The sequence below is a fragment of the Bufo gargarizans genome, chromosome 3, assembly GCF_014858855.1.
Source record: "Bufo gargarizans isolate SCDJY-AF-19 chromosome 3, ASM1485885v1, whole genome shotgun sequence".
NCBI lineage: Eukaryota > Metazoa > Chordata > Amphibia > Anura > Bufonidae > Bufo > Bufo gargarizans.
This window is the reverse complement of record NC_058082.1, coordinates 359,002,320-359,027,613: the sequence shown is the minus strand read 5'-3', so window position 1 is coordinate 359,027,613 and position 25,294 is coordinate 359,002,320. Positions and strand designations below refer to the sequence as shown.

The following is a 25,294-nucleotide window of genomic DNA, read 5'->3' as shown; positions in this document are numbered from 1 at the left end:
CCAAGTGCCCTCAGTAGGCAACCTTATCTTCCTGTGTGCTGGTTGCTGGGGTCCAGTGTTTGTGCTTTTGTCTGTAGGTCAGTTCTCTGCTCGGTTCTGTCTGTACTCTATGTGTTGCTTGTTGTCCCCTTGCTGCTGATCCTAGGGGTCATTCTGTCCGCACTTCGGTGTGGTTTCACCCGATTCTACATTTTTTTTGTTTGTTATGTTTTCTGTTACCTGTTCAGTATGTGTAAGCCTAGCAGTGCTTGACTGCATCTAATTCTGTTCTGTTCCGTGTCCTGTCTGGCAGTTGTTTCTGCTTCTGATGTTTTGTTCATGTCAGTCTAGCAGTTCCTCCGGAACGGGGTTCCTGGTTTCCCCGGAGGGGGAATTTCCGTGGTTGTGTATGCCCTTTCGCCTTCCGTGTGCAGCTCTTCCTGGGGCTGTTTGGTTCCTTTGCTTGCGGCACAGGTAACTGCTTCCGTCTCTGCTCTACCTGTTGCTGGTATGTCTCTGCCTGTCTGTCTGTGGACTCTAGTACTATTGGTACCTTCGTAGGTATCTCCTGGTCTGTCTGGACCAGCTGCCACTGACTCGGTTTACGCTCTGGCGTAGCCCCTGGCAACTACCTTGGCCACGCCTATCCTCACCATCTGAAGCTCTAGTGAATACCAGGTGTTGCTTATTCACGCGTCTCCAGAGTATTACCAGTCAGTGGAGCAGTGGGTTCTCTCCTTATTGTTCCTTGTGTGTACTTTGAGTGCCTCTGTTCCTGTCATGAGCTTGTTTTCTTTAATAAAGTTCCATTCCAGTGTTCCTGCTCGCCTGACGTCTCAGAGGTCCTTCGCGGGATTCCCGGCATGTGACACTATGCCATAAGTGAATAAAGGCAGATTTTCATTTCAGAGTTTAGCACTGGATCTATTCAACAAAACACCCTCAAAGCCACAAAATTCTGGTTTTACTGCAGGTGCAGGTTATGGGTACTAGATTCCTGAAGATGGGATGTTGATCCAGGGATTTATTCTGCCATATTTGGAGTTGGGAAGGGAATATTCTCCTTTAGGCTAGGGCTGCGCGACACATAGGGCACAACTACACTGCAACATGTATTGCGCGACATTAATGTTGCACGACAATTTTAATAATGATAGTCTATGGTGTCGCACTGCGACATGCTGTGACTGCGATGTGACAGTCGCAGAAAAATCCATTTTGGATTTTTTTTTGCGACTGTCGTGTCGCAGTAGCAGCATGTCACAGTGCGACACCATAGATTATCATTATAAAAATTGTCGCGCAATACATGTCGTTGTGTAGCCCTAGCCTTAACATGAGACAAATGGCTTTCACTTCATAGATTTTTTTTTGCCTTGGTCTGGATCAGCATGGTAGGTTGGACTTGGTGGACCTGTGATTTTTTCCAACCTTACAAACTATTTAAAGGCCCCTTTACACTCCTCAATTGAGCAGACGATTGTCGGGAAGGAAATGTTCCTTCCTGGCAACCTTCTGCTAGTCAGTGAAGGAGACCTCTGCATTTACATGCAGCCATCTCCTCCACAGTATAGGGAGGAACGATCGCAAATGCTATCGCTCATCCCTATACATAATCATTGTTTGCTGCCACGAGAGGCTGTTTAGACAGCATGATCTGATGTCGGCAAATGATGATTTAGATGACTGCACAAACGATCTTATTACCCAATGAACGAGCGTTTCACTCATTCATCAGGTAATCGGTGGCACCTTTACACTGGAAGATCATTGCTAACTAGCGTTGCTACGAAGGCATGTTAGTGATTATCTGCCCGATACTCGACCAGTGTAAAGGGGCCTTAAGGTTGTAGTCTGCAGTGCTATATTTGTAGGTGAGAAAGGAACCTCAACAAAGACCTAACAAACTGTATTATGAGAGCGGGATTTGTCAGGATTTATTGGGACCCATTTGAAAACTTAGCAAGATGGTGAATAATGCTCACTATTTGCTTCATATAAAGTGAAACAGTGCGTGGGTGAGATATTATGACAATTCTGTACATGTAAGAGAAGACAAGATGGAGTCACATTTTCCTTCAAGGACCATGGGTTGGGTGTGACATTACTAGTAGAAGAGGCTAAATGCACTTGGGGTATATTCACAAGATATGCTCAATTTCGGGTTTTTGCTGTATATTTTTTTTGTAAAACAAAGGTCTAGCACAAACTGAGATCTAACTGCACCTTGGAAGTACATGGGCTTTCTTCCTATTGGCGTCTAACATTCCAACTATCACTAATCATAGTGGAAAAGGGGCAATCCAGAAAAAAAAAAACATTCCGGTACAAGTTTCTAGATGTTAACTTTTGGTTTACTGAACCAATATTTTGAATTATATGTTTTTAAGTGCACAAATATTACTTAATATAATGTAACTATTATACAGTATTTTTGGGCACACACACAGCCCTGTGTGGGCAAAACAAGGCAGATTTATCAATGTGTGTACACTAGCTCGTGCACACTCCTGTAAACACACTGAACAATATGGTGTTGGGCAGAACAGTAGATTTCTGAAGACCCTGCATCTCTTTTTCTGAGACATACGAATGTGTCAAAAAAGTTGAAGGGTTTTAGAGTCACAGTCTCACATGGCGGTATTTTATGCCTACAACAGATTCATCAATAGGGTGTGTATCCTGTTGATAAATTGCTACCCATGGAAAGGGATGTTGTATGGTACACTAAGAATGATTACACACTCATTTATAGTTCTGTACATTTTTGCACCTATTATGTGCTTAAAAATATTGCTACATTTGCCTTCTACAGCTGCTTGTTCACACTCACACATACCTACTACAGGCTGGTCTGTCTCCTGTTTGTTATTTCACTCTGTAGCTATTACCAATGTTCTTCTAAGTGGTTATAAACACTCATTTATACTAAAATATGGTCACTTTGATAAGAGTTTGGTTTAAATGACTGTTTCTAACCATTTAAGGACAACAGAGATAAGAGGTACAGTCAGCCGTCAGATAACTTCTCTGATGGATTTTCTGAGAACAGGAGATAGTCCAGCCTCACGCCAGGTCTAAAAAAAGTAGGTGTGGGGAAGGGGTGGGCCAGCAGGCCTGTCTCATTTATCATTTTCTACATCTGTTTTAGTCACCTCTACATAAATTCAGAGCATCCACCACCAGCTAAAGGGTTATCTAAAACGCTGCTCTTAATAAATGACCTCCTAAATGTTTGGAAACGTTACGTAAGAATTATTAATAATGCCGCAACATACAAACTGTGCTCTAAGATTTTCACCCCATGTGCAACTCTACTGATGAATCTGACGTATGCAAAATAACTGAGCAACAAACTTGGAAGATGTGGGGAGCCTTAAGGGGCAACATGTTCCCTTAGCAGGCTTGACTAGGGAGATTAGGTGCTAGATAGCGCCAGGTTGGTGGCACTAGGTAGGTTAGAGTGAGCTGTAAAATGTGATAAAGGACAAAAGAGATTGGAGGCATTAGAAAATGGATTAGTTAGTAGGCTTTTCACACTAGGTTTTAGAGCCTATTATGCACCAAATTCACTAGAAATCCACTTACCATTGTTTTCAATAGGAAATCAACACTATAGCAGCCGCATGTCATTTATTGCCACAGAAACTGCACAGGATAGCCACAAGCAGATTTAGCCCATTGAATGTGGCTAAATCCAAGTGCAGATGCATTTCATGTCCAATTTCAAATCTGCAGCATAAATACAAATATGAAGTTCACCATTGGATTTCTGCCGTGTGGCAGAATTTTCTAATGGAAAAATTATTTGCATACACATCACTTTAGGCCTCATGCACACGACCGTTGTTCTGGTCCGCATCCGAGCCGCAGTTTTTGCGGCTCGGGTGCGGACCCATTAACTTCAATGGGGCCACAAAAGATGTGGACAGCACTCTGTGTGCTATTTCAACAAGGGTCAGCCGGCACTCCGTTTGTAGGCGTGGTGCACGTGTCCAGGGCCGAAGTCCGAGTACAAATAGAAGAAAAGACCGGCACTCACTTATCTTCAAAGGTTTTTTTCTTTTTATTCGCCACACATAGATATATTCGGTGACGCGCGTTTCGGCTCTGTTGCGAGCCTTTCTCAAACCAATGGCATATAACAAAGTCATGCATTACAGACGATTTAAATAGACCGCCAAAGCGGAAATGACATCATATAGTCATGGTAATTCACAACAAACGAAGTGAAGTGGACAGAAAGAGCGAGAGGGGAGGGAACAAAAGAAAAGGGGAAGCACAAAGTAACAATTTAAATAATCAGACACACGTGAGAAACAGCCCAATCGCAACAGCATCAATGAGAATGATGGCAATCATAGATTCTTTTGAGATTCTCTAGATATTCGTACTAGCTTGCAATTCAGATGATGCGGTTGGGGGGTTCCTCACGTTTTCTGTAAATACAAAAAAACTAAATACAAATTAAACATACATATAAAAGAAACAGCCATCTACAAGAAGCTATGGAGATCATACTCCCGGTTTAAACCCATGGGTTCCAGTGTCTGGAGTGTATGAATCCAATAGGATTCACGCTTCTTTAACATTTTCAAGCGATTACCGCCTCTACGAGGTTGTTGTACCTGCTCAATAATTTGAAAGCGCAATTGCGCAATATTGTGCTTACAGCGATCAAAGTGATGAGGGACGGGTAGAAGTAAATTATTTTTTCTTATAGTGGACTTTTTTTTTTTTGTATTTACAGAAAACGTGAGGAACCCCCCAACCGCATCATCTGAATTGCAAGCTAGTACGAATATCTAGAGAATCTCAAAAGAATCTATGATTGCCATCATTCTCATTGATGCTGTTGCGATTGGGCTGTTTCTCACGTGTGTCTGATTATTTAAATTGTTACTTTGTGCTTCCCCTTTTCTTTTGTTCCCTCCCCTCTCGCTCTTTCTGTCCACTTCACTTCGTTTGTTGTGAATTACCATGACTATATGATGTCATTTCCGCTTTGGCGGTCTATTTAAATCGTCTGTAATGCATGACTTTGTTATATGCCATTGGTTTGAGAAAGGCTCGCAACAGAGCCGAAACGCGCGTCACCGAATATATCTATGTGTGGCGAATAAAAAGAAAAAAACCTTTGAAGATAAGTGAGTGCCGGTCTTTTCTTCTATTTGTACTCGGACTTCGGCCCTGGACACGTGCACCACGCCTACAAACGGAGTGCCGGCTGACCCTTGTTGAAATATTTCAAATCTTCTTCAGCGCGAGCACCTGTGTATTTTCTTTACAACATGGCTTCATTTTCCTACACGGAAGAACGGGCACGGGAGATCGTGTCCAATGTGACTGCTAATGTGGACTTTCTCAAAATACCTCCCACGGAATATCGAGGGAGAGAACTTGAAAAGGAGGTAAGGAGATTAACCTCCTGGGAACTACATGTATCCACACTTGCTGAATATTGCCGCTTGCACCGTATCCCACGTGGATTGCGAGTCCATTTGAGACCCACGTTTTTTTGTGACAACATTGATTATTGCACTAATTTCTCAAATATTCTAAATAAGTGCTCCATGGACTTGATGGTATTAACCATCGAATACCTGACGGAAGCTATCATGACTAGCAGGCAGAAAATTGCCACTATTGAGACGCAACTGAAGGACGCTCTACCAGTTGAGGAATTGGTTATTCTAAAATCTAAAGTGGAAAAAATTGGTGCTGACCTGAAAAGGGAGATAGAAAGCACTAAACGCCAGAAATTTATCAGAGATTCTGAGGACTATCAGAATAAACGTGTATATAAATGGCAAGATTTGTCTGGCACAGCTATACCTCTATTTACCAGGCAGCAACGTCGGGGAACCTCGATGTCATCTGGATCGGGAAGTGATTCCACTATTGGACCTCCGCGTGCGCCTTTTTTAGGCAGAAGGAGACAAAGACCTCAACAAAGAAAAACACCAGACGAGCAGGACGCCATTATCGGGGGTATCGACGCACCACGGATAACACGCTCTCAGGTAGAGATGACACTTTAATCTTTAATATATCTTCTAAAAGCCTAAGTCCTATTCAGTTGCAGGTATTGGAGAAGGGACTATCATTTTGTCCAACTAGTCCGCTGGACAGTTTTGAATTCGATATGGACTGTCAGCGCTTCTTTAGGAACCTCCGACTTAAAGCGCATTTCTCAGGCTTGCAGTCCACTAATGTTGAAAAAAGCGCAAGTACAGTAACCACCAGTGACACCGGCTTATCATTGAAGGATTTTGGACTGAGAATCAAGAGTCACTTTCAACCACCTAAGTGTCATCATCCTGTCGAAACGTTCATTTTATTAGTCCAACGTGACATGTCAAAATCTCTGCAGGAGATACGGCAGGGTGGATTTCATGTCAACCACAACTTGTCGCGCATTGAAAAGCAGGCTATCGATAACCTATTGGGGGACGATAGCCTGATTTTCAAGCCTGCTGACAAGGGGGGTGCTCTTGTCCTTATGGACAAAGAGTATTATGTTAGTGAAATTCTGGGCCAGTTGGCCAATACCGAGGTATATCGTCCTTTGGACGGCGATCCGGTATACATTATAAAAAAGAAATTGTGTACTTTGGTTGATACATTTATTGCACAGCAGATTATTGACCCCAAATTAGGGGAATATCTGATTAATCATCATCCTGTAACACCAGTGTTTTATACACTGCCCAAAGTGCACAAATCTTTGTCCCAACCACCGGGTCGGCCTATTGTGGCCTTGACTGATTCTATTTTGTCTCCACCAGCTATTTTGCTTGAAAAGGTTATGACACCCCTAACCAAAAATATGCCGTCTTTCCTGCTTGATACGAATCAATTCTTGCGTGAGGTTGGAACCCTGGTGTTACAGGATGATGATTTGTTAGTTACCTTCGATGTCTGTTCTTTGTATACTTCTATTGTTCACTGGAAGGGTATACGGGCTGTAGAGTGGCTTCTATCCTTCTCCTCTCACAGTGAAGGTGCCAAAGAATTTTTTTTGAAACTTCTTGAAATTATTTTAACTGAGAATTATTTTTTATTTCAGGACACCTTCTACCAGCAGTGCTGTGGGACCGCGATGGGCTCGAATGCCGCACCGCCATATGCAAATTCATACATGTCATGGTTTGAAGATAAATATATTTACACCAATGATCTATTTAAAATTCACAGTATTTTTTGGCGAAGATTCGTCGATGACGTGTTTTGTGTATGGCGGGGCGGCATTCGATCCCTTCGTGCCTTTTCTGAATTTTTGAACTCAATTTGGCCCGAGCTGCAGTTTACTTTACATCATAGTGATCATGAGATTAATTTTTTAGACACCCTGGTCATTAAGGGTGCAGGTGGGTCAATTGTGACTGATTTGTATATCAAGAATACCGACAAAAATTCTCTTCTCCATTTCTCAAGTTATCATCCTCCCACAGTAAAAAAAGCCTTACCCCATTCCCAATTTCAAAGGGTACGTAGGATTGTCTCTAACACTGAAGTGAAAGATAAACGTCTTGATGAAATGTCTATGAGATTTGAGAATAGAGGATATCCCACAGCACTGCTGGATAGTGAGAGAAGTAGGGTTACCTCCTTGACTCCAAAACAGGAGTCTAGGGGGTCACGTATACCGTTCGTTACTAAGTTCCACCCATGGGTGAACAGGTGTCGATTTATTTTTTCTAAACATTGGAATATACTGTCAAGGGCTTATCCCTCTATTGAGGAGTTTAAAAATCCCCCATTATTGTGCTATAAGCGTAATAAGAATATCCGCGATATGGTGGTAAGGGCGGATGTGGGCAGTGCTCAAACTGAGAAGCGTCAGCAGACTTTATCAACTCCTAGAAAGGGCACATTCCCTTGCCTAGGGTGTATACACTGTTCAAGTGTAATTAAAGGGGAATATTTCACGCATCCCCATACAGGCAAGCGCTTTCCAGTTCGAGGCTTTTTTACATGCAATAGTAGTTTCATCATATATTTACTCAAGTGCCCTTGTGGATTGTTATATATAGGTGAAACATCCATGCGCATGAAGGACCGCTTCTCCAAGCATAAGTCCACTATAAGAAAAAATAATTTACTTCTACCCGTCCCTCATCACTTTGATCGCTGTAAGCACAATATTGCGCAATTGCGCTTTCAAATTATTGAGCAGGTACAACAACCTCGTAGAGGCGGTAATCGCTTGAAAATGTTAAAGAAGCGTGAATCCTATTGGATTCATACACTCCAGACACTGGAACCCATGGGTTTAAACCGGGAGTATGATCTCCATAGCTTCTTGTAGATGGCTGTTTCTTTTATATGTATGTTTAATTTGTATTTTGTTTTTTTGTATTTACAGAAAACGTGAGGAACCCCCCAACCGCATCATCTGAATTGCAAGCTAGTACGAATATCTAGAGAATCTCAAAAGAATCTATGATTGCCATCATTCTCATTGATGCTGTTGCGATTGGGCTGTTTCTCACGTGTGTCTGATTATTTAAATTGTTACTTTGTGCTTCCCCTTTTCTTTTGTTCCCTCCCCTCTCGCTCTTTCTGTCCACTTCACTTCGTTTGTTGTGAATTACCATGACTATATGATGTCATTTCCGCTTTGGCGGTCTATTTAAATCGTCTGTAATGCATGACTTTGTTATATGCCATTGGTTTGAGAAAGGCTCGCAACAGAGCCGAAACGCGCGTCACCGAATATATCTATGTGTGGCGAATAAAAAGAAAAAAACCTTTGAAGATAAGTGAGTGCCGGTCTTTTCTTCTATTAGCACTCTGTGTGCTGTCCGCATCCGTTGCTCCGTTCCATGGCCCCACAAAAAAATATAACATGTCCTATTCTTGTCCGTTTTGCTGACAAGAATAGGTATTTCTACAATGGTCCGCCTGTTCCGTTCCACAAATTGCGGAAAGGCACACGGGTGGCTTCTGTGTTTTGCAGATCCGCAATTTGCGGACCGCAAAAAACGGAACGGTCGTGTGCATGAAGCCTTAGGCTGCAAATGGTTTTGTGCTGGATAGACTGGGGTGTGGAATCTAAGATCTCATTCACACATACGTGGATTTTCTACCTGGCCTGCCATCCTGCTGAGTGCACGAGTGCACTGGGTCATTGGTTGCTATGACGCCATGCGCTTAGTGGTGCCGCTGTACAGTAATACACTCATATAGATCATACCAGTGTATAACTGTACAGCGGCGGCACGAAGCGCATGGCGTCATAGCAACCAATGACGCTGTGTGCTCGTGCACTCAACAGGACGGGTTTTCACGGACAGTGGTCCGTGAAAATCCACATATGTGTGAATGAGGCCTAAGGGATCCCCAGAATAGTCACTAACGCTGGGTTCACACCTGAGCGTTTGCAATGGAGCACTCTGTATGCGCGATTGTACCAGCGTTTACAATCGCGCATACAGAGACAAGCGAACGCCCATTGTCGCGTGTTCCCGAAAGTCTATGTACGGGAACGCGCGACAAGACGCCCCAAAGAAGCTCATGTACTTCTTGGGGCATCGGGCGTTTTACAGCGCGATCGTACGCGCTGTAAAACGCCCAGGTGAGAACCATGCCGATAGGGAAGCATTGGTTTCTCCTTGTTGAGCGTTTTACAGCACGTAGGAACGCACTGTAAAACGCTCAGGTGTGAACCCAGCCTAATTGGCAATAGACTGCAGAAGCAATAAGAGGTAGCCTCTTGCTTCAGGCAGAACACTACGAAAACTGCATGGGGCCACGGATTAGCTTCCAGCCATACATTCCTGCATTTATGTCTTTGGGCATTTTAGTACATCTTGATTTTGTTGCAGGTTTTTGCTGCAAATCAAAGCTAGAGCCATAACACAACCATAATCTCTGATAACCTAGGAATAGATTACACAGGATACGTTGAAAACCTTTAGAAATATGGTCACATGACCATCTCTTAGGCTGGTTTCACACGAGCGAGTGTCACGCTCTGGACTCACAGTGCAGCTCCTGTCCTGAACTTCTGTGAGATTGTGGATAAACTCTGCCTGTATAATGTTCATGTTTAATTTGTATTGGAGCTGTCATTTGGCATTCCGGGCACTGGAGGCCACTGTTTTGCAGCACAGGCAGCACACTCTGGGATCTGCATATGTAAAGCAGATGATGACTCATGCTTGCTGCTACTAAAACCAGGAAGTGCTGATCTGACATGGTGGAAGCACTGTTCTTTGAGAGACTGAATCCGATTCCATCCTGGCTTGCAGAAGTCCAGGAGTGAATGGACACGCAGAGGAGATTAGCTGTTGTCCCCTTACCGGATCCAGCTCTTTGAAAGAGAGATTGTTCCAGGAAGGCAGTGTACAGTGTGGGCAGTTTTATTATCAAGCAAGGCCGCACGGTTGCTGAGAGCTTGATGGCCATCCCGGACGCAGGTCAGTACACCTGGTTACTGATTGTATTCTACTGTGTGGCGCCTGAAGTAACAGAGACTAGCCTAGGCCTTATAGTAGTTAGGGTTATACGTTTTGCTAGGCCTTACTGTACTGGACTGAGGCGCAGTATTTGACTTGCAGGCTCTGCTGCGTCCACCACCGGCTAGGTCTGTCCTCTTTAGCGGCACAGCACGACTTGCAGACTCTGCTGTATGCGCCATCGGGCTAGGCTTGTCCCTCGGACAGGGACGGTGACTGTGGGCCTGGGGTATAACTTAGTCGGTGTATACTTATATTGTTGTGTTTTCACTATTGTTAAAGTAAAGTTTCTGTTCTTGCATATAAAGCTGGTGTTAGTGTCGCTTTTCTTGTCTGTGACTTCGCTGTATCCTGGGGAGCCCACCCCGGTACACGGCTTACACTTCCAGCACTGCCGGGGTTGCATAGCATTATATTGATTTATGATGCTATGTAACCTTTACAGTTCTGGAATGTACTGGCTAACACTCACATAATGCTATCATTCTCTGCTGTTCAATAAGCGTCCAGTTGACCTATTGCCCATACAACCTACAGTGTGATATTGCCATTGAATGTGGTATATTTAGTTTTTTATTTATTTTCATTCTTTTTTTATTCCTTCAGCTGATCTATTTTTACAGTTTTATATTATTTTTCTAAAGAGATTTTATGCAAATTGTTAATGTAACTGTGTTATGATAAATATCTATATAAAAATATATATCCTCATTGGCTACATACAGTTAATTGTTATACTATACGGGGTGAGTCAATTTGACAGAGCACCATTGCCAAAGTGACAAGAATGTGAACCGTTATTATATTTACTCAAGCCATTTGTTTTTAACCCCTTTTACCCCAGGCCAGTTTTCGACCTTCTGCCCGGGCAATTTTCTGCAAATCTGACATGTGTCACTTTATGTGGTAATAGCTTTGGAATACCCAAGCCATTCTGAGAAAATTTCTAAAACCCAGTTTTTAAGGACCAGTTCAGTTCTGACCGCGGCATAGAAGAGTTAATCTGCTGGCATCGGCACCGATCACCATGACATACTATTACGTCAAGATGCGGGAAGTCACTGACTTCCATGACATATTAGTACGTCATATGTCAGGAAGGGGTTAATTATGTTCTTGAACTGGTTTTATCTATCGTGAATGTAGTTGTCAAATATTAACTACTCATCTAAGGATACATTCTCTCTGGCTGGTTTCAAGTGTAGAGTGTCTGTCCTAGTTACATATAATTAATCAATTGTGTTCATATTTTTCCCCCACATATGACACTGGTAAATAGTGTAAAAGAGAGTGTATTTTAGATATCAAGGTTTCATTCTTTTTTTTTTTATTTTTTTTTATGCAATTTTTCACAACATGCTCAGAGAGTGAAATACACTTCATGTGACTTGCTTAGACATGCTCCAAACTGACTGTGGCTTGTGTGACCCGAACTCGTGATGCACCATAGAGTTCCAGTCACATAGTCAAATGATGCTGGGGTACAGAACAGTGAAAACTACCTAGACCTAAGATAATTGTCTACAAGCACAAATCCCCAAAAAATCATGTAAGCCATTTATAAGTAAAAATACACAAAAGGCGCAGGCCTTTACATACCTTCGGCGCATCCAGCCACAGTCTAAATGTATGACAGCTTCCTAACTGGCTTACGTTTAGACCATTTTCTATGCCTAAAACAGGCATAGAAAATTATGAATGATATGGGCCTGCTGGCCGGTCCTCTTCCCCATCACACCAACTTGTTTTAGACTTGGCGTGAGAGGGATAAAGTCACAGATTGCGATGCAATCGAGTCAAAAGTACGCCTAATATAGGCATATTTCTGGATAATAAAAGACCCCTAAAATCTTTATTGATCAAATACTATAAAAACACAATAAAATTGACCACGCAAAGATGAAAATTTAGAACAGCAGGGACTCCTTGTGGACAAAAGATGCAACAGCTCCCACCTCACCTTATAAACAAATAAACAGAACACCGCTGAGGATCATTAGAATAAAGCGGAGTGGCACATCACAAGATACAAAGAAGTAAAAATAAGATACCAGAAGAAAGCTGGTACGGACCACGACTATTGCCCCACTCCCGGCACACTTCTCGGTCACTTTTTTTCAACCAGCTGTGAGACAATATTTACGGATGGTTTCACACTGCGCTCGGTAGCCAGATGGAATGGGTGCAGAGTGGGGGCATGTCGGGGGCTGTGCCAGAGTTCTGACAAATTTACTAACATTTAAACAGGCGTAAATGTTGGTGAAAAACTACACCAGCTAGGGGCTGGCATAGTTTTCTTGCCAGGCACAAGCAATGCCATAGATGACTACGGTAATTTATGACGGGCACCTGCTTTGTCATAAATTTGAAAAATCTAATGGTAGCGCAAGCGGGGGAAACTAAGATCGCCATGAAAGGCCATCTCAGTAAATGTGTCCCTTTTGTGTATTTTTTATTATAAATGGTCTACGTGATTTTTGGGATTTGGAGGTTGGGCTGGGACTAACAGCCTCATAGATCACCATGATACAGTGACTTCAGCTCAGAAGAGCTCTGAGAAAAGTGTCACTTTTTAGGGATTTCCACTATAGGGGTTTCTCAGGGTCTCTTCTAATGTGACATGGCGCCCAAATACCAAAATCAGGGTAATAAATATTGGTTTGTTTTGCTGTTAAAATTGGGGTCTGATTTGGGGTTCTGACATGGAGGTCTAAAGGCGGTCTGATTTAAAGTCTGATATGGGGTTCTGATCTGATATGTACTGGCACATATTATAAAGGGGTATTTTTTGTACTAGCTAACACTAAAGAGGATATTTTTGCACTTGCACACATTATAAAGGGGCATTTGTTTTTGTACTGGTGGATATTATAAGGGGGTATTTTTTGTACTGGTGCTTATTATAAGGGGGTATTTTTGTACTTGCACATATTAGGAGGCATTTTTCTAGCAGCACACATTATAAAGAGAAGTATTCGTATTAGGGGGCTATGGGGAACATGATTACTAGTATGGACACCATGGGGGCATTGTTAACACTATGCACTCTGGCAGATTATTTCTATTGGTTGCACTATTTCTATTGGTTTGGGTGCACTATTACTGTTGGGGGTACCCTGGCAGTATCAGCTCAGCACAATTTTTTTGGGGGGACATTTTGTTTGTGGCATTACTAGTGTCAGGGGCACTATTTGCTGGGCTCAATTATTTTTTAGGGCACTGTGTGGTAATTATTATTGAAGGGGAAACTATCTGTGTGGGACTAGTATTTCAGGGCGACTGTTTGTGGAGTATAGTATTGGGGAGCACAGGGGGCATACTATTTGGTGTGGCAGGATGGGGTGTTGAGAAGGTGGAGAGGATGATGGAAAAGTAGGAAACGAAGATGCCTGTTCATCAAAATCTGAAGGGAGAAGAGATGGCTGATAGAAATCATCATGGCCATCTGGTCTGAATGGAGACGATGAGGAAAGAGAATGTCACTGAATGTATGTGGCGCTGTATTACCCTGTATATTTTGAAGAGCTGTGTGTAATGTTTTCAAATATGAATTTAAAAGTAGGGGTGAATGGAAGGGGTTAGATTGGGAATTTAACCTCAGGCAGCAGACAGGCTAGGTGCACTCCTGCCCTATAGGGAAGGGGGGCCCAAGCTGAACTCTTGCACCAGGACTCATGAGCCTTTAGCTCAGCCCCCTGTGGCATTAGCGCAGACATGTATGCCTTCCATGTGCGACTCTGCATACAGAGATTGCAATCAATCAGAAGGTAAAAAAAAGCCCACGACTCATGCCCAATGAATTTCTGTAACATCTGCTGCACGTAAGTGTACCTATAAAGACCTACTCTTTCCCAGACAGTAATTTCTGACTACTAAATTCAGCAGTACATTGTAACTCGATCACTGCAGATCCCGTCAGTGTTTAGCAATAGAGGTGGGGAATTGCGCTCATCCACACTCTCAACAGCAGACGTGGTAGGAAATGTACTGTATGCTTGTCATCGTGAACTCTAGACATTGAGACATCTAAATGCTTTGACTCCAAGATATGTTGTAAAATACATTAACAAGTTCCACCTGATCACAAAGATTCATTACACAACAATTTTGGGACCCCAGGATACTTTATTATTTTTTATTACAGTTGACATAGATGTATGATGGCTTGTACAGCATAGTGCACTAACATACTGGTGTCTGTGCAGGAAATGGTTCATTAACATCATTACAGTAAAACCTACAGGTCTTAGAAGGAGGGATCAGCTTTTTTATTGAATCATAGCAGTTTAATGAGACCAAAAATAAATAAAAAAGCTTGGTGCACCCGATACACATGTAATCAAGATTAGTGATGCCATCACCAACCATCTCCTATTACTGACCTAGTGCTGGCCTTTCAAAATAGAATAAAAGCAATGGTCCAAACACTACCAAAATATCTGATACAACATGATACTATAATATACTGTAACAAATCTGTCTTCTGCAACTCCTTAATAGCCAGCCACACCTAACCTAATTTCCCCATCGCTCAGCATTGTTAGATTAGGCTACTTTCACACTCGCGTTTTAGGTGGACCCGTCATGGATCTGCAAAAACAGATCCGTTACAATAGTACAACCGCATGCATCAGTCATGAACGGATCCATTTGTATTATTTGTAACATAGCCAAGACTGCTCTGTCTTGACTACATTGAAAGTCAATGGGAGATGCCAGATTGTGTCATAGAAAACGGATCCGTCCCCATTGACTTGCATTGTGTGCAGGCAGCGTTTTGGTGTCCGCCTCCACAGCTGAATAGAGACGGAACGGCGGCAAACTGATGCATTCTGATAGGATCCTTTTACATTTAGAATGCATTAGGGCAAAACTGATCCGTTTTGGACCGCTTGTGAGAGCCCTGAATGGATCTCACAAACGGAAAGCCAAAACGCAAGTGTGAAAATTGCTTTAGGGTGGGTTCACACTTGCAATATGGAGTCTGTTATGGCTTTCCGTTATAACGGAACATAACGGAATCCATAGGATGGAATGCAAAACGGAAGCCTTTAAGAGGCCGTTTTGCTCCGTCCTAATAGAAGTCTATAGGAAAACATAACGGATCCGTCTGGGTCCTGTTATGCAAGACGGAAAACAAAGTCCAGTCAACAGATCCGTTTTGATTGCCATAGACTTCTATTAGAACGGAATGCCTTTTAAAGGCATCCGTTTTGCATCCTGTCATAATGCAAGTCTATAGGCAGCAAAACAGATCCGTCCTTCCGTCTTATGGATTCCGTTATAACCCTGATTTAACGGAAAGCCATAACGGACTCCATAACGCTAGTGTGAACCCACAGTTATTTGTAAATGTAGTTTTGTTGCTTATTTTCTAGCCATTATCCATATAGTAGATGTCTACAGCTATAATGGAGCACAGCTATTCTGCCACAGTCAGTAGCAACCAGCAACTTTGTATACCACCTCCTAGTCTAAGGTTTTATTATCGTTCCAAACAGTGACACAAAGCCCTCCAATTAGTATACTACTACCACACAATATACCACTCCCAAAAAACGCCCCTGCAAAAAACAAGCTCTCATACAGCAACACTGACAGAAAAAAAAAAAAAAAAGGTATGGCTAGAAATTAACCCAGTGTCTTAGGCCTCTTTCACAGGCGAGATTTCCGCGTGGGTGCAATGCGTGAGGTGAACGCATTGCACCTGCACTGAATCCGGACCCATTCATTTCTATGGAGCTGTGCACGAGCGGTGATTTTCACGATTAATAGCAGCATTGATAGCATAAGGGAAAATAATAGCATTCTTAATACAGAATGCTTAGTAAAATGGGGATGGAGGGGTTAAAATAAATAAATTTAACTCACCTTAATCCACTTGTTCGCGCAGCCCGACTTCTCTTCTTTGCTGTGTAGGAGGAAAAGGACCTGTGGTGACGTCACTGTGCTCATCACATGGTCCATCACATGATCCATCACCATGGTGATGGACCATGTGATGAGCGCAGTGATGTCATCAAAGGTCCTTTACCCAGGTCCTGAAGAAAGAAGAGAAGCCGGGCTGCGCGAACAAGTGGATTAAGGTGAGTAAAATTATTATTTTTAAAACATTTTTAACCCCTCCAGCCCTCTTTTACTAAGCATGCTATTTTCCCTTTAACCATGTTATAAGGGAAAATAATACAATCTACACGACACCTAACCCAAACCCGAACTTCTGTGAAGAAGCTCGGGTTTGGGTACCAAACATGCAGATTTTTCTCACGCACGTGCAAAACGCACTAAAATGTTTTGCACTCGCGCAGGAAAAAAAATCGTGCATCCGCATCTTATCCAGCCTAATTCCATGACGCCCGTGTGAAAGAGGCCTTAGGGTACTTTCACACTAGCGGCAGGATGGATCCGTCAGGCTGTTCACCCTGTCGGATCCATCCTGCTGCTATTTCGCCGTGCCACCACGGAGATGGGGCGGAGCTCCCGCGCAGCATGGAGACGGGGCGGAGCTCCCGCGCAGCATGGCGAGAGGCCGCCAGACCAAAAAGTCTGACATGCAGTACTTTTAGTCCGGCGGCCTTTTATCTGTGCTGCGCCGGAGCTCCACCCCCATCCCCATTATAGCCAATGGGGACAGGGCGGATCCGACAGGGTGAACAGCCTGTCGAATCAGTCCTGCCGCTAGTGTGAAAGTACCCTTTAAGGCCTCATGCACACGGCCGTGTTTCACAGCCGTGTGCGGGCCGTGGAACCGCGGCCTGGATCCCTCCTGAGAGCAGGAGCGCACGGCGTCACTGGTTGCTATGACGCCGTGCGCTCCCTGCTGCCGCCGCAATACAGTAATACACTGGTATGATCTATACCAGTGTATTACTGTACTGTGCCGGCAGCAGGGAGGGCACGGCGTCATAGCAACCAGTGACGCCGTGCGCTCCTGCTCTCAGGAGGGATCCAGGCCGCGGTTCCACGGCCCGCACACGGCTGTGAAACACGGCCGTGTGCATGAGGCCTAAGGGGTTGTGTAATTTCAACAACTGGCATTTATCATGTAGAGAAAGTTAATACAAGGCACTTACTAATTTATTGTGATTATCCATATTGCCTGCTTTGCTGGTTTAAGCTATTTTTCCCCATCACATTATACACTTCTTGTTTCCACGGCTATGACCACCCTACAATCCAGCAAGGGTGGCCGTGGACATTATAGGAATAATCATCAGCCTGACTGCTCTCCTACAGCCCCAGCCACCAGAAAGGCCAATGTTTTTTTCCTATAATGTGCAAGCACAACCACCTCTGCTGGACTGAAGGGTGGTTGTAACCATGGAAACAGGCAGTGTATAATGCAACGAAAAAATAATTCAAGCCAGCAAAAGAGGCAATATGGACAATCCCAATACATTAGTAAGTGCCTTGTTTTAAATTTCTCTACATGATAAATGCCACTTGCTGAAGTGAGACAACCCTTTAAGACACTGGGTTGATTTCTGGCCATAACTTTTTTATGGCATCCTTCTTTGGTCGATTTTTCACCGACCACATAGAAAATGCTCTGGAAATTAATAAATATTCAGCTGAGCAGTGTGCATGGACTACAGATGACACACAGAGGGAACAAAATGGACACGGACCAAACACATATCTTCATGGATGAAACGCACTGATTTCTTTTCACACATGTCAAATGGAAATGTGAACAAGACCTTATTTCGTAGTGAGTAAAAAGTAAATAATATTTACGCTTTTGGAAAAAGTGAGGGTCGACCTCTGGTGGCCACAGTTTACAGATGGAATCCATGGGCAGTGGGCAACATGAACCAGGGTGCTGCGGTGAGATATAGAGGGCTTGGGCAGGGCTGGCATCAGCACCTGGCATACCCGGGCCCACTGCTCCTGGGGGAACCCACAGCACAGATGATTGTAATGGTGAAGCAGTGAGCAGTTTGCTCCCTGTACATCATTCAGCCGCCGGCCCTCCAGAGCAGCAGTAGCACAAAGTCCTCAGACATTGCACTGCTGGTCTGTGTAGGAGGAGCGGGGCAGGCTGGGAATCAGCCCAGCCTCCTACACAGCAGCACAGTCTGTTACAGTATCCTGCTGCTAGGGAGCGCAGAAAATGGGAGGAACTAGGTGAGTATTTACGTTTTTTTTTTTTTTTCCACTTTCTGTGAAGGGGGCACATACCTGGGCATATCTACTATGAAGAGGCACAAATCTGGACATCATTACTGTGAAGATGGCACATCTGGGCATATCTACTATGAGGGGGCACATATCCACTGTGAAGGAGGGCAAATATCTTGAGATAACTGTGAGGGGGAACACATTTTGATATATCAACTAAGGGGGCACATATCTTGGCAGAACTACTGTGAGGAGGAACATATCTGGGCATAGCTACTGTGAGGGGAGCACATATGGGCATAATTGCTGACCGGGGGCATATCTAGGCATGGAAACTGAAGGGGCACATGGGGGGGCCTCTGGACATTACTACTGTGTGCTGGCAGCTCTGATCTATAATGAAGCCACAGGAAAGCCCAACAGACTAGGTGCCAGTGCATAGTGTTAGCAGTCAGTCAGAGGAGGTTGACTGCACATCATCAGATTGCTGCATAAAGTGGGGCAGTGTGTGCAGCAAAGAGCCTCCAGGTTAAACAACCTAGATTGGCACTCCTGCCCATCTGGACTGTTAGAGCAGGAACGCATCTCTCATGCGAGAGCCAAGCCCCCGGTGGACCCATGCAGTGCTTAGACTGGACCACCATGAAATGTGGCGGCCCAGCCTAAAGCCCTTAAGTGACCGCCGCAAAAAGGCATATTGGTGGTCACTAAGGGGTTAAAAAAGGAATACTGTGACTAGACTGGAGGGACAAACACTGGGTAGGTTTAATAAAAAAAAACGCATAATGGTCCATTCACATGTCCACAAAATGGGTCCGCATCCGTTCCGCAATTTTGCGGCACAGGTGCGGACCCATTCCTTTTTAATAGGGCCAGAATGTGCTGTCCGCATACACACCTCCGTTCCACAAAACCGTTCCACAAAAAAATAGAACATGTCCTATTCTTGTCCACAATTGCGGACAAGAAAAGGCATTATCTATGAGAGTGCCGGCAATGTGCGGTCCGCAAAATGCGGATCGCACACTGCTAGTGTCCGTGTTTTGCGGATCCGCAAAATACATACGGACGTGTGAATGGACCCCAAGGGCTTATTCACATATATCCACCCTGTAGCATGCTGTCTATTGTATTTGGCAACATCTATAATACATAATTTCTTTGCCGCATGTGTCATGCAAAATGCCACAAGAGGGCCCACATGAAAGAAGCTTTTAGGGATTTCTTCCACCTCCCCCCCCCCCACCTCAAAATGGTCATGTGCATGCATAGTCAGATGATGGTGTACATCATCCTTATAAAAAATATCTAGGCACCAAGTCATAGGAGAAATAGAAATTTATTTTTCAATGTGACTTTTTGCCAGTGTATTATTCCCACACCCTGTCTGACTATTGAACATACACAGACTATTGAAGTAGGAAACACAGTCGGTGCCTGACAGAGCTTGAGACACGGCACCTAAGACCCATGGAAGAACAGTGTGGCTGTCTGGTGCACCTCATGCCTGTGTAGCCTTTTCAAACATAGTTGTGTCTAGTTCCTGGCCTAAAATAGCTGATATATATATGCACGACACTTCACTGCATAGATCCAATATCTCTCCACTGATCGCACTGGACAGAAAAACTAAGCATGCAGAATTTTCCTGTCCAGCCCTATTTGGCATCCACCATAACTGATCCACTGGATGTATTAGAAGGATCCCATAGAAAACTATAGGATCAGTTCTGAGGGGGAAGAAAAAAACTAAAAAGATGCAAAACATCCCGCACGATAATCGAATATGCGGATGTCAGCTACATTTATAAATAAATAAATCGCAGAAAATAATGTACCGTATATACGCGAGTATAAGACGAAAAAAAGCCCCCTCGTCTTATACTCGAGTCTCGATTTGGCCGACCCGAAAATGCCACTGCAGCGAGCGGCCCGGCCGGCGCGTGACTGACGTCACTTAGTAACGCTCCTGCTTCCTGAAGTGGGAGGAGCGTTACTAAGTGATGTCAGTCACGCGCCGACCAGCCAGCTCCCGCTCGCTGTAGTGCATTCATCGTGACAGTGAGTACAGCCGGACCTGTTATCGATAGGAGAGAGATTGTTTGTTTTACACAGGAGTAACACTTTACACGCAAAGGCAGTTATGTGCGCAGTTTAGGACACTAGGGGACACATAGGGCCATGAGGGGGACCAGCATAAGATGCTATATGTCTTATGCTGCCCCCCCCTCATGGCCCTATGTGTCATAGCAGATATCCCCTATAACAGCGTCCTCCACAGATCCACCCCATAACAGTGCCATCCACAGGTCCCCATAAGTGTCCTCCACAGATCCCCCACATATGCTGCATTTCCCACCCTAGTCTTATACTCGAGTCAATAATTTTTCCCATTTTTTGGGGGTAAAATTAGGGGCCTCGGCTTATACTAGAGTATATACGGTACTAACACAAAAGATGCAAACATTATATATGGACTAAACCCTCACTCTGTGATGATAAAATCAGAGACTCTCAGCCTATATACTTTTATCAAAACACATCTGTGCCCACCTACCCGCAGCACGGTGGTCTCAGTCAGGCAGGTCCTACTCTAAACCTACCTATGCTGTATTGGCATCTATATTCAGGAGAGCAGACCCTGCACATATAGTGTGCTGATCTTAGTTACCTCTGTGTGCTTCAGTTCTTGAAGGAATGGCACCTTCAAGCGTGGATGTGCTCCTATTATCTGTGGAGGAACAGTCTTGTGCACGTTTGCCCTACCCAGCCCAAAGGCCTTGATTAGGTAATACATATAGCTGTGTATGCTCCTCCTCTCATTGGTTGCTTAATGCACACAGAGGTTACTAGGAGCAGCACACTATATGTGCAAAGCTTTGCTAGTCCTCCAACTGGCTCTCTCAATTAAAAATTAAGAAAGCCAGTCTGAAGACTTGCAAAGTTTAAAGATAAATAAATATACAAATTCATTTCTGACTTACTACTGATATACCATGACCTGGATGAACGCCAACCTTCACAGACAATGCCACAGCCAGCACTGCCCTGGACCAATCTGTGTTAGATAGGTCAGAACGCAACAGCAAAGAGTGGCTTCAGCACTAGAGAACCCAGTGTACCATGTAATATGGCATATCTTGTACAGTGGCTGCAGCCACAAATAACTTCTGAAGTTCATAGTGGGATAATCAGGTCAATAAATATTGGGACATCGACACAATTCTAACATTTTTGGCTCTATACACCACCACAATGGATTTGAAATGAAACAAGATGTGCTTTAACTGCAGACTGTCAGCTTTAATTTGAGGGTATTTACATCCAAATCAGGTAAACGGTGTAGGAATTACAACAGTTTGCATACGTGCCTCCCACTTGTTAAGGAACCAAAAGTAATGGGAGAGAATAATAATCATAAATTAAACTTTCACTTTTTAATACTTGGTTGCAAATCCTTTGCAGTCAATTACAGCCTGAAGTCTGGAACGCATAGACATCACCAGGCGTTGGGTTTCATGCCTGGTGTTGCTCTGCCAGGCCTCTACTGCAACTGTCTTCAGTTGCTGCTTGTTCTCGGGGCATTTTCCCTTCAGCAAGTGAAATGCATGTTCAATCGGATTCAGGTCAGGTGATTGACTTGGCCATTGCATAACATTCCACTTCTTTCCCTTAAAAACCTCTTTGGTTGCTTTTGCAGTATGCTTTGGGTCATTGTCCATCTGCACTGTGAAGCGCCGCCCAATGAATTCTGAAGCATTTGGCTGAATATGAGCAGATAATATTGCCCGAAACACTTCAGAATTCATCCTGCTGCTTTTGTCAGTCACATCATCAACAAATGCAAGAGAACCAGTTCCATTGGCAGCCATACATGCCCACGCCATGACACTACCACCCAGTGTCGGACTGGGGTACCTAAGGCCCACCAGTAAAATTCATTTTGGGGGCCCACCGTACAGATACATTCAAATATAACTAATAATATAACAAGTTTTTTATATGAACATAGGCTGGTTGAGGTGCTGTACGTACGTAGTTCAGTAAGTAATGTGTATGTGTCACTTGTGCAGGGGGCGGGAGACTAGGGGATTCCCCTGTGGGCCAGTCCGAGCCTGCTACCACCACCATGCTTCACTGATAAGGTGGTATGCTTAGGATCATGAGCAGTTCCTTTTCTTCTCCATACTCTTCTCATCACTCTGGTACAAGTTGATCATGGTCTCATCTGTCCACAGGGTGTTGTTCCAGAACTGTGAAGGCTTTTTTTTAGATGTTGTTTGGCAAACTCTAATCTGGCCTTATTGTTTTTGAAGCTCACCAATGGTTTACATCTTGTGGTGAACCCGCTGTATTCACTTTGGTGGTCTTCTCTTGATTGTTGACTTTGACACACATACACCTACCTCCTGGAGAATGTTCTTGATCTGGCCAACTGTTGTGAAGGGTGTTTTCTTCACCAGGGAAATAATTCTTCGGTCATCCACCACAGTTGTTTTCCGGGGTCTTTTGGGGCTGCTGAGCACACCGGTGCATTCCTTCTTTTTAAGACTGTTCCAAACAGTTGTTTTGGCCACGCCTAATGTTTTTGCTATCTCTCTGATGGGTTTGTTTTTTCAGCCTAATGATAGCTTGCGTCACTGATAGTGACAGCTGTTTGGATCTCATCTTGACAGCAACAGATTCCAATGCAAATAGCACACCTGACTTGAACTCTGGACCTTTTATCTGCTCATTGTAATTGGGATAATGAGGGAATAACACACACCTGGCCATGAAACAGCTGAGAAGCCAATTGTCCCATTACTTTTGGTTCCCTAACAAGTGGGAGGCACATATGCAAACTGTTGTAATTCCTACACCGTTAACCTGATTTGGATGTAACTACCCTCAAATTAAATCTGACAGTCTGCAGTTACAGCACATCTTGTTCATTTCATTTAAAATCCATTGTGGTGGTGTATAGAGCCAAAAATGTTACAATTGTGTCGATGTCACAATATTTATGGACCTGGCTGTATTTCAATTCAGATGGTATATGACCAGTTAAAGGGGTTGTCCGGATGTTTAATACTAGTGACCTATCCTCACGATAGTTCAATATCTGATTAACTGAAGGCGGTCAAGGTGCTCTTCCTAGGCTTGTGATGTCACATTCATTGGGCACAAGGCCTAGGTGCAGCTTGGTCCCATCCAAGTGAATGGGGTTGAGCTGCAATATCAAGCACAACTGATATCCAATGGGCACCACAACCTCTCAACAGCTGATCAGCAGGGATAGTGGGTGTTGGACCCCCATCAATCAGAAACAGATATGCTATCCTGCAGAAGTTAGAGAGACTGTTAGCTGTGACAAAAGTTTAAATAAAGAGGACGTTAAAGACCTAGGGCAGAAGTAGAATATATGGAGCGACTTTTTTTATATAAGGGACAGATTTTTATATAAGGCCTCATGCACACAACTGCTATTTTTGGCAGACCGCAAACCACAGATTGGCAAAAACAGAAGCCGCCCATGTACCTTCCGCAATTGTAGACATGCCTATTCTTGTCCGCAAAACAGACAATAGGACATGCTATATAATTATTTTTTTGCAGGGCCTCAGAACGGAGCAACGGATGTGGACAGCACACTGAGTGCTGTCCGCATCTTTTGCAGCTTCATTGAAGTGAATGGGTCCGCACCCGAGCGACAAAAACTGCGGCTCGGGTGCAGACCCGAACGGTCATATGCGTGAGGCCTAAAAAAATATAAAAATATTGGACCATACATTGCTGCCTTTTATCACTTGTTCCAGCAAAGCACATTGCACTTGTTCTCATGTGTAAATACTAAAGAGCGAATTCCCGCTTATGAAGTTAGTTCACACTTAGTTTGGTGGTAAAAGCAGAATTGCGTTAGGGATTCCATTACCACGGACCATAACGCAATTCTGACGGAATTCCATCATAATAGAAGTCTATGGGCTGCAAAACGGATCTGTCCCATTTCCATTATGCAGGAGAGGACCTCCAGCACACTTCTAGTGGGTAAAAAACAAACATTAAGGCCAGTTCACGCCGAGTTTTTTGGCGCCGATTTTGGAGCATTTCCACCCAAAAAAATAAAAAAACAGCTGCAAAAAACAAAACTCCTATTCATTTCAGTGGGAAGAAGCACTTAATTTTTCTCCACATGGAGAGAAAAAAAAAAAAAAAAAAAAAAAAAAAAAAAAAAAAGAAGAAGCATCATGCCCTATGCTGGGGCAGAATCCATGCAGACTCTCCCAATGAAATTAATATACACACACACTATATACACCGTATTTTTCCCCCCTATAGGACTCAGTGGTGGAAAAATGTCAGAGTGTCTTATGGGGTGAATACTAATGAGCACTTCCATTATGGAAGCACTCCTTAGTACTGGAGGACCGGGAAGCAGTGCTCCCAGGCTCTGTACTTTCTGGTCCTCTGCTGTGGCTGCGCACAGCGCGAGGACGCTGTGACCTCATATTGTGTGTGTTAGGTCACAGCACAGCCAACAGCTGGATCCCATGGCGTCAGGAGCAGGAGAGAAGTGGATTTTTAAAATTTTATGTAAATAAAATAAACCACACAACCTTCCAAACCGAATGTATGTACTAATAAATAATTTTACAAAAAAGACCATCCCAGGCCTCCATCTTATCACCAATAGAAACATACATACTAAATGTGAATATGTTTCTCTGATGCACAGTCCAACATTTGAA

The 25,294-nt window shown here is 43.7% G+C and overlaps 1 protein-coding gene across 1 annotated transcript in view; it reads right to left on the bottom strand.

Moving 5' to 3' along the window:
- The window catches only part of SMPDL3B (sphingomyelin phosphodiesterase acid like 3B), an 82,379-nt gene extending 60,634 nt beyond the window's left edge, over positions 1-21,745 (bottom strand). The window contains exon 1 of the mRNA XM_044287903.1: positions 21,235-21,745. The gene's annotated coding sequence lies outside the window, so the exon portion shown is untranslated. The remainder of the gene's footprint in view (positions 1-21,234) is intronic.
- Between the last annotated feature and the right edge of the window lie 3,549 nt (positions 21,746-25,294).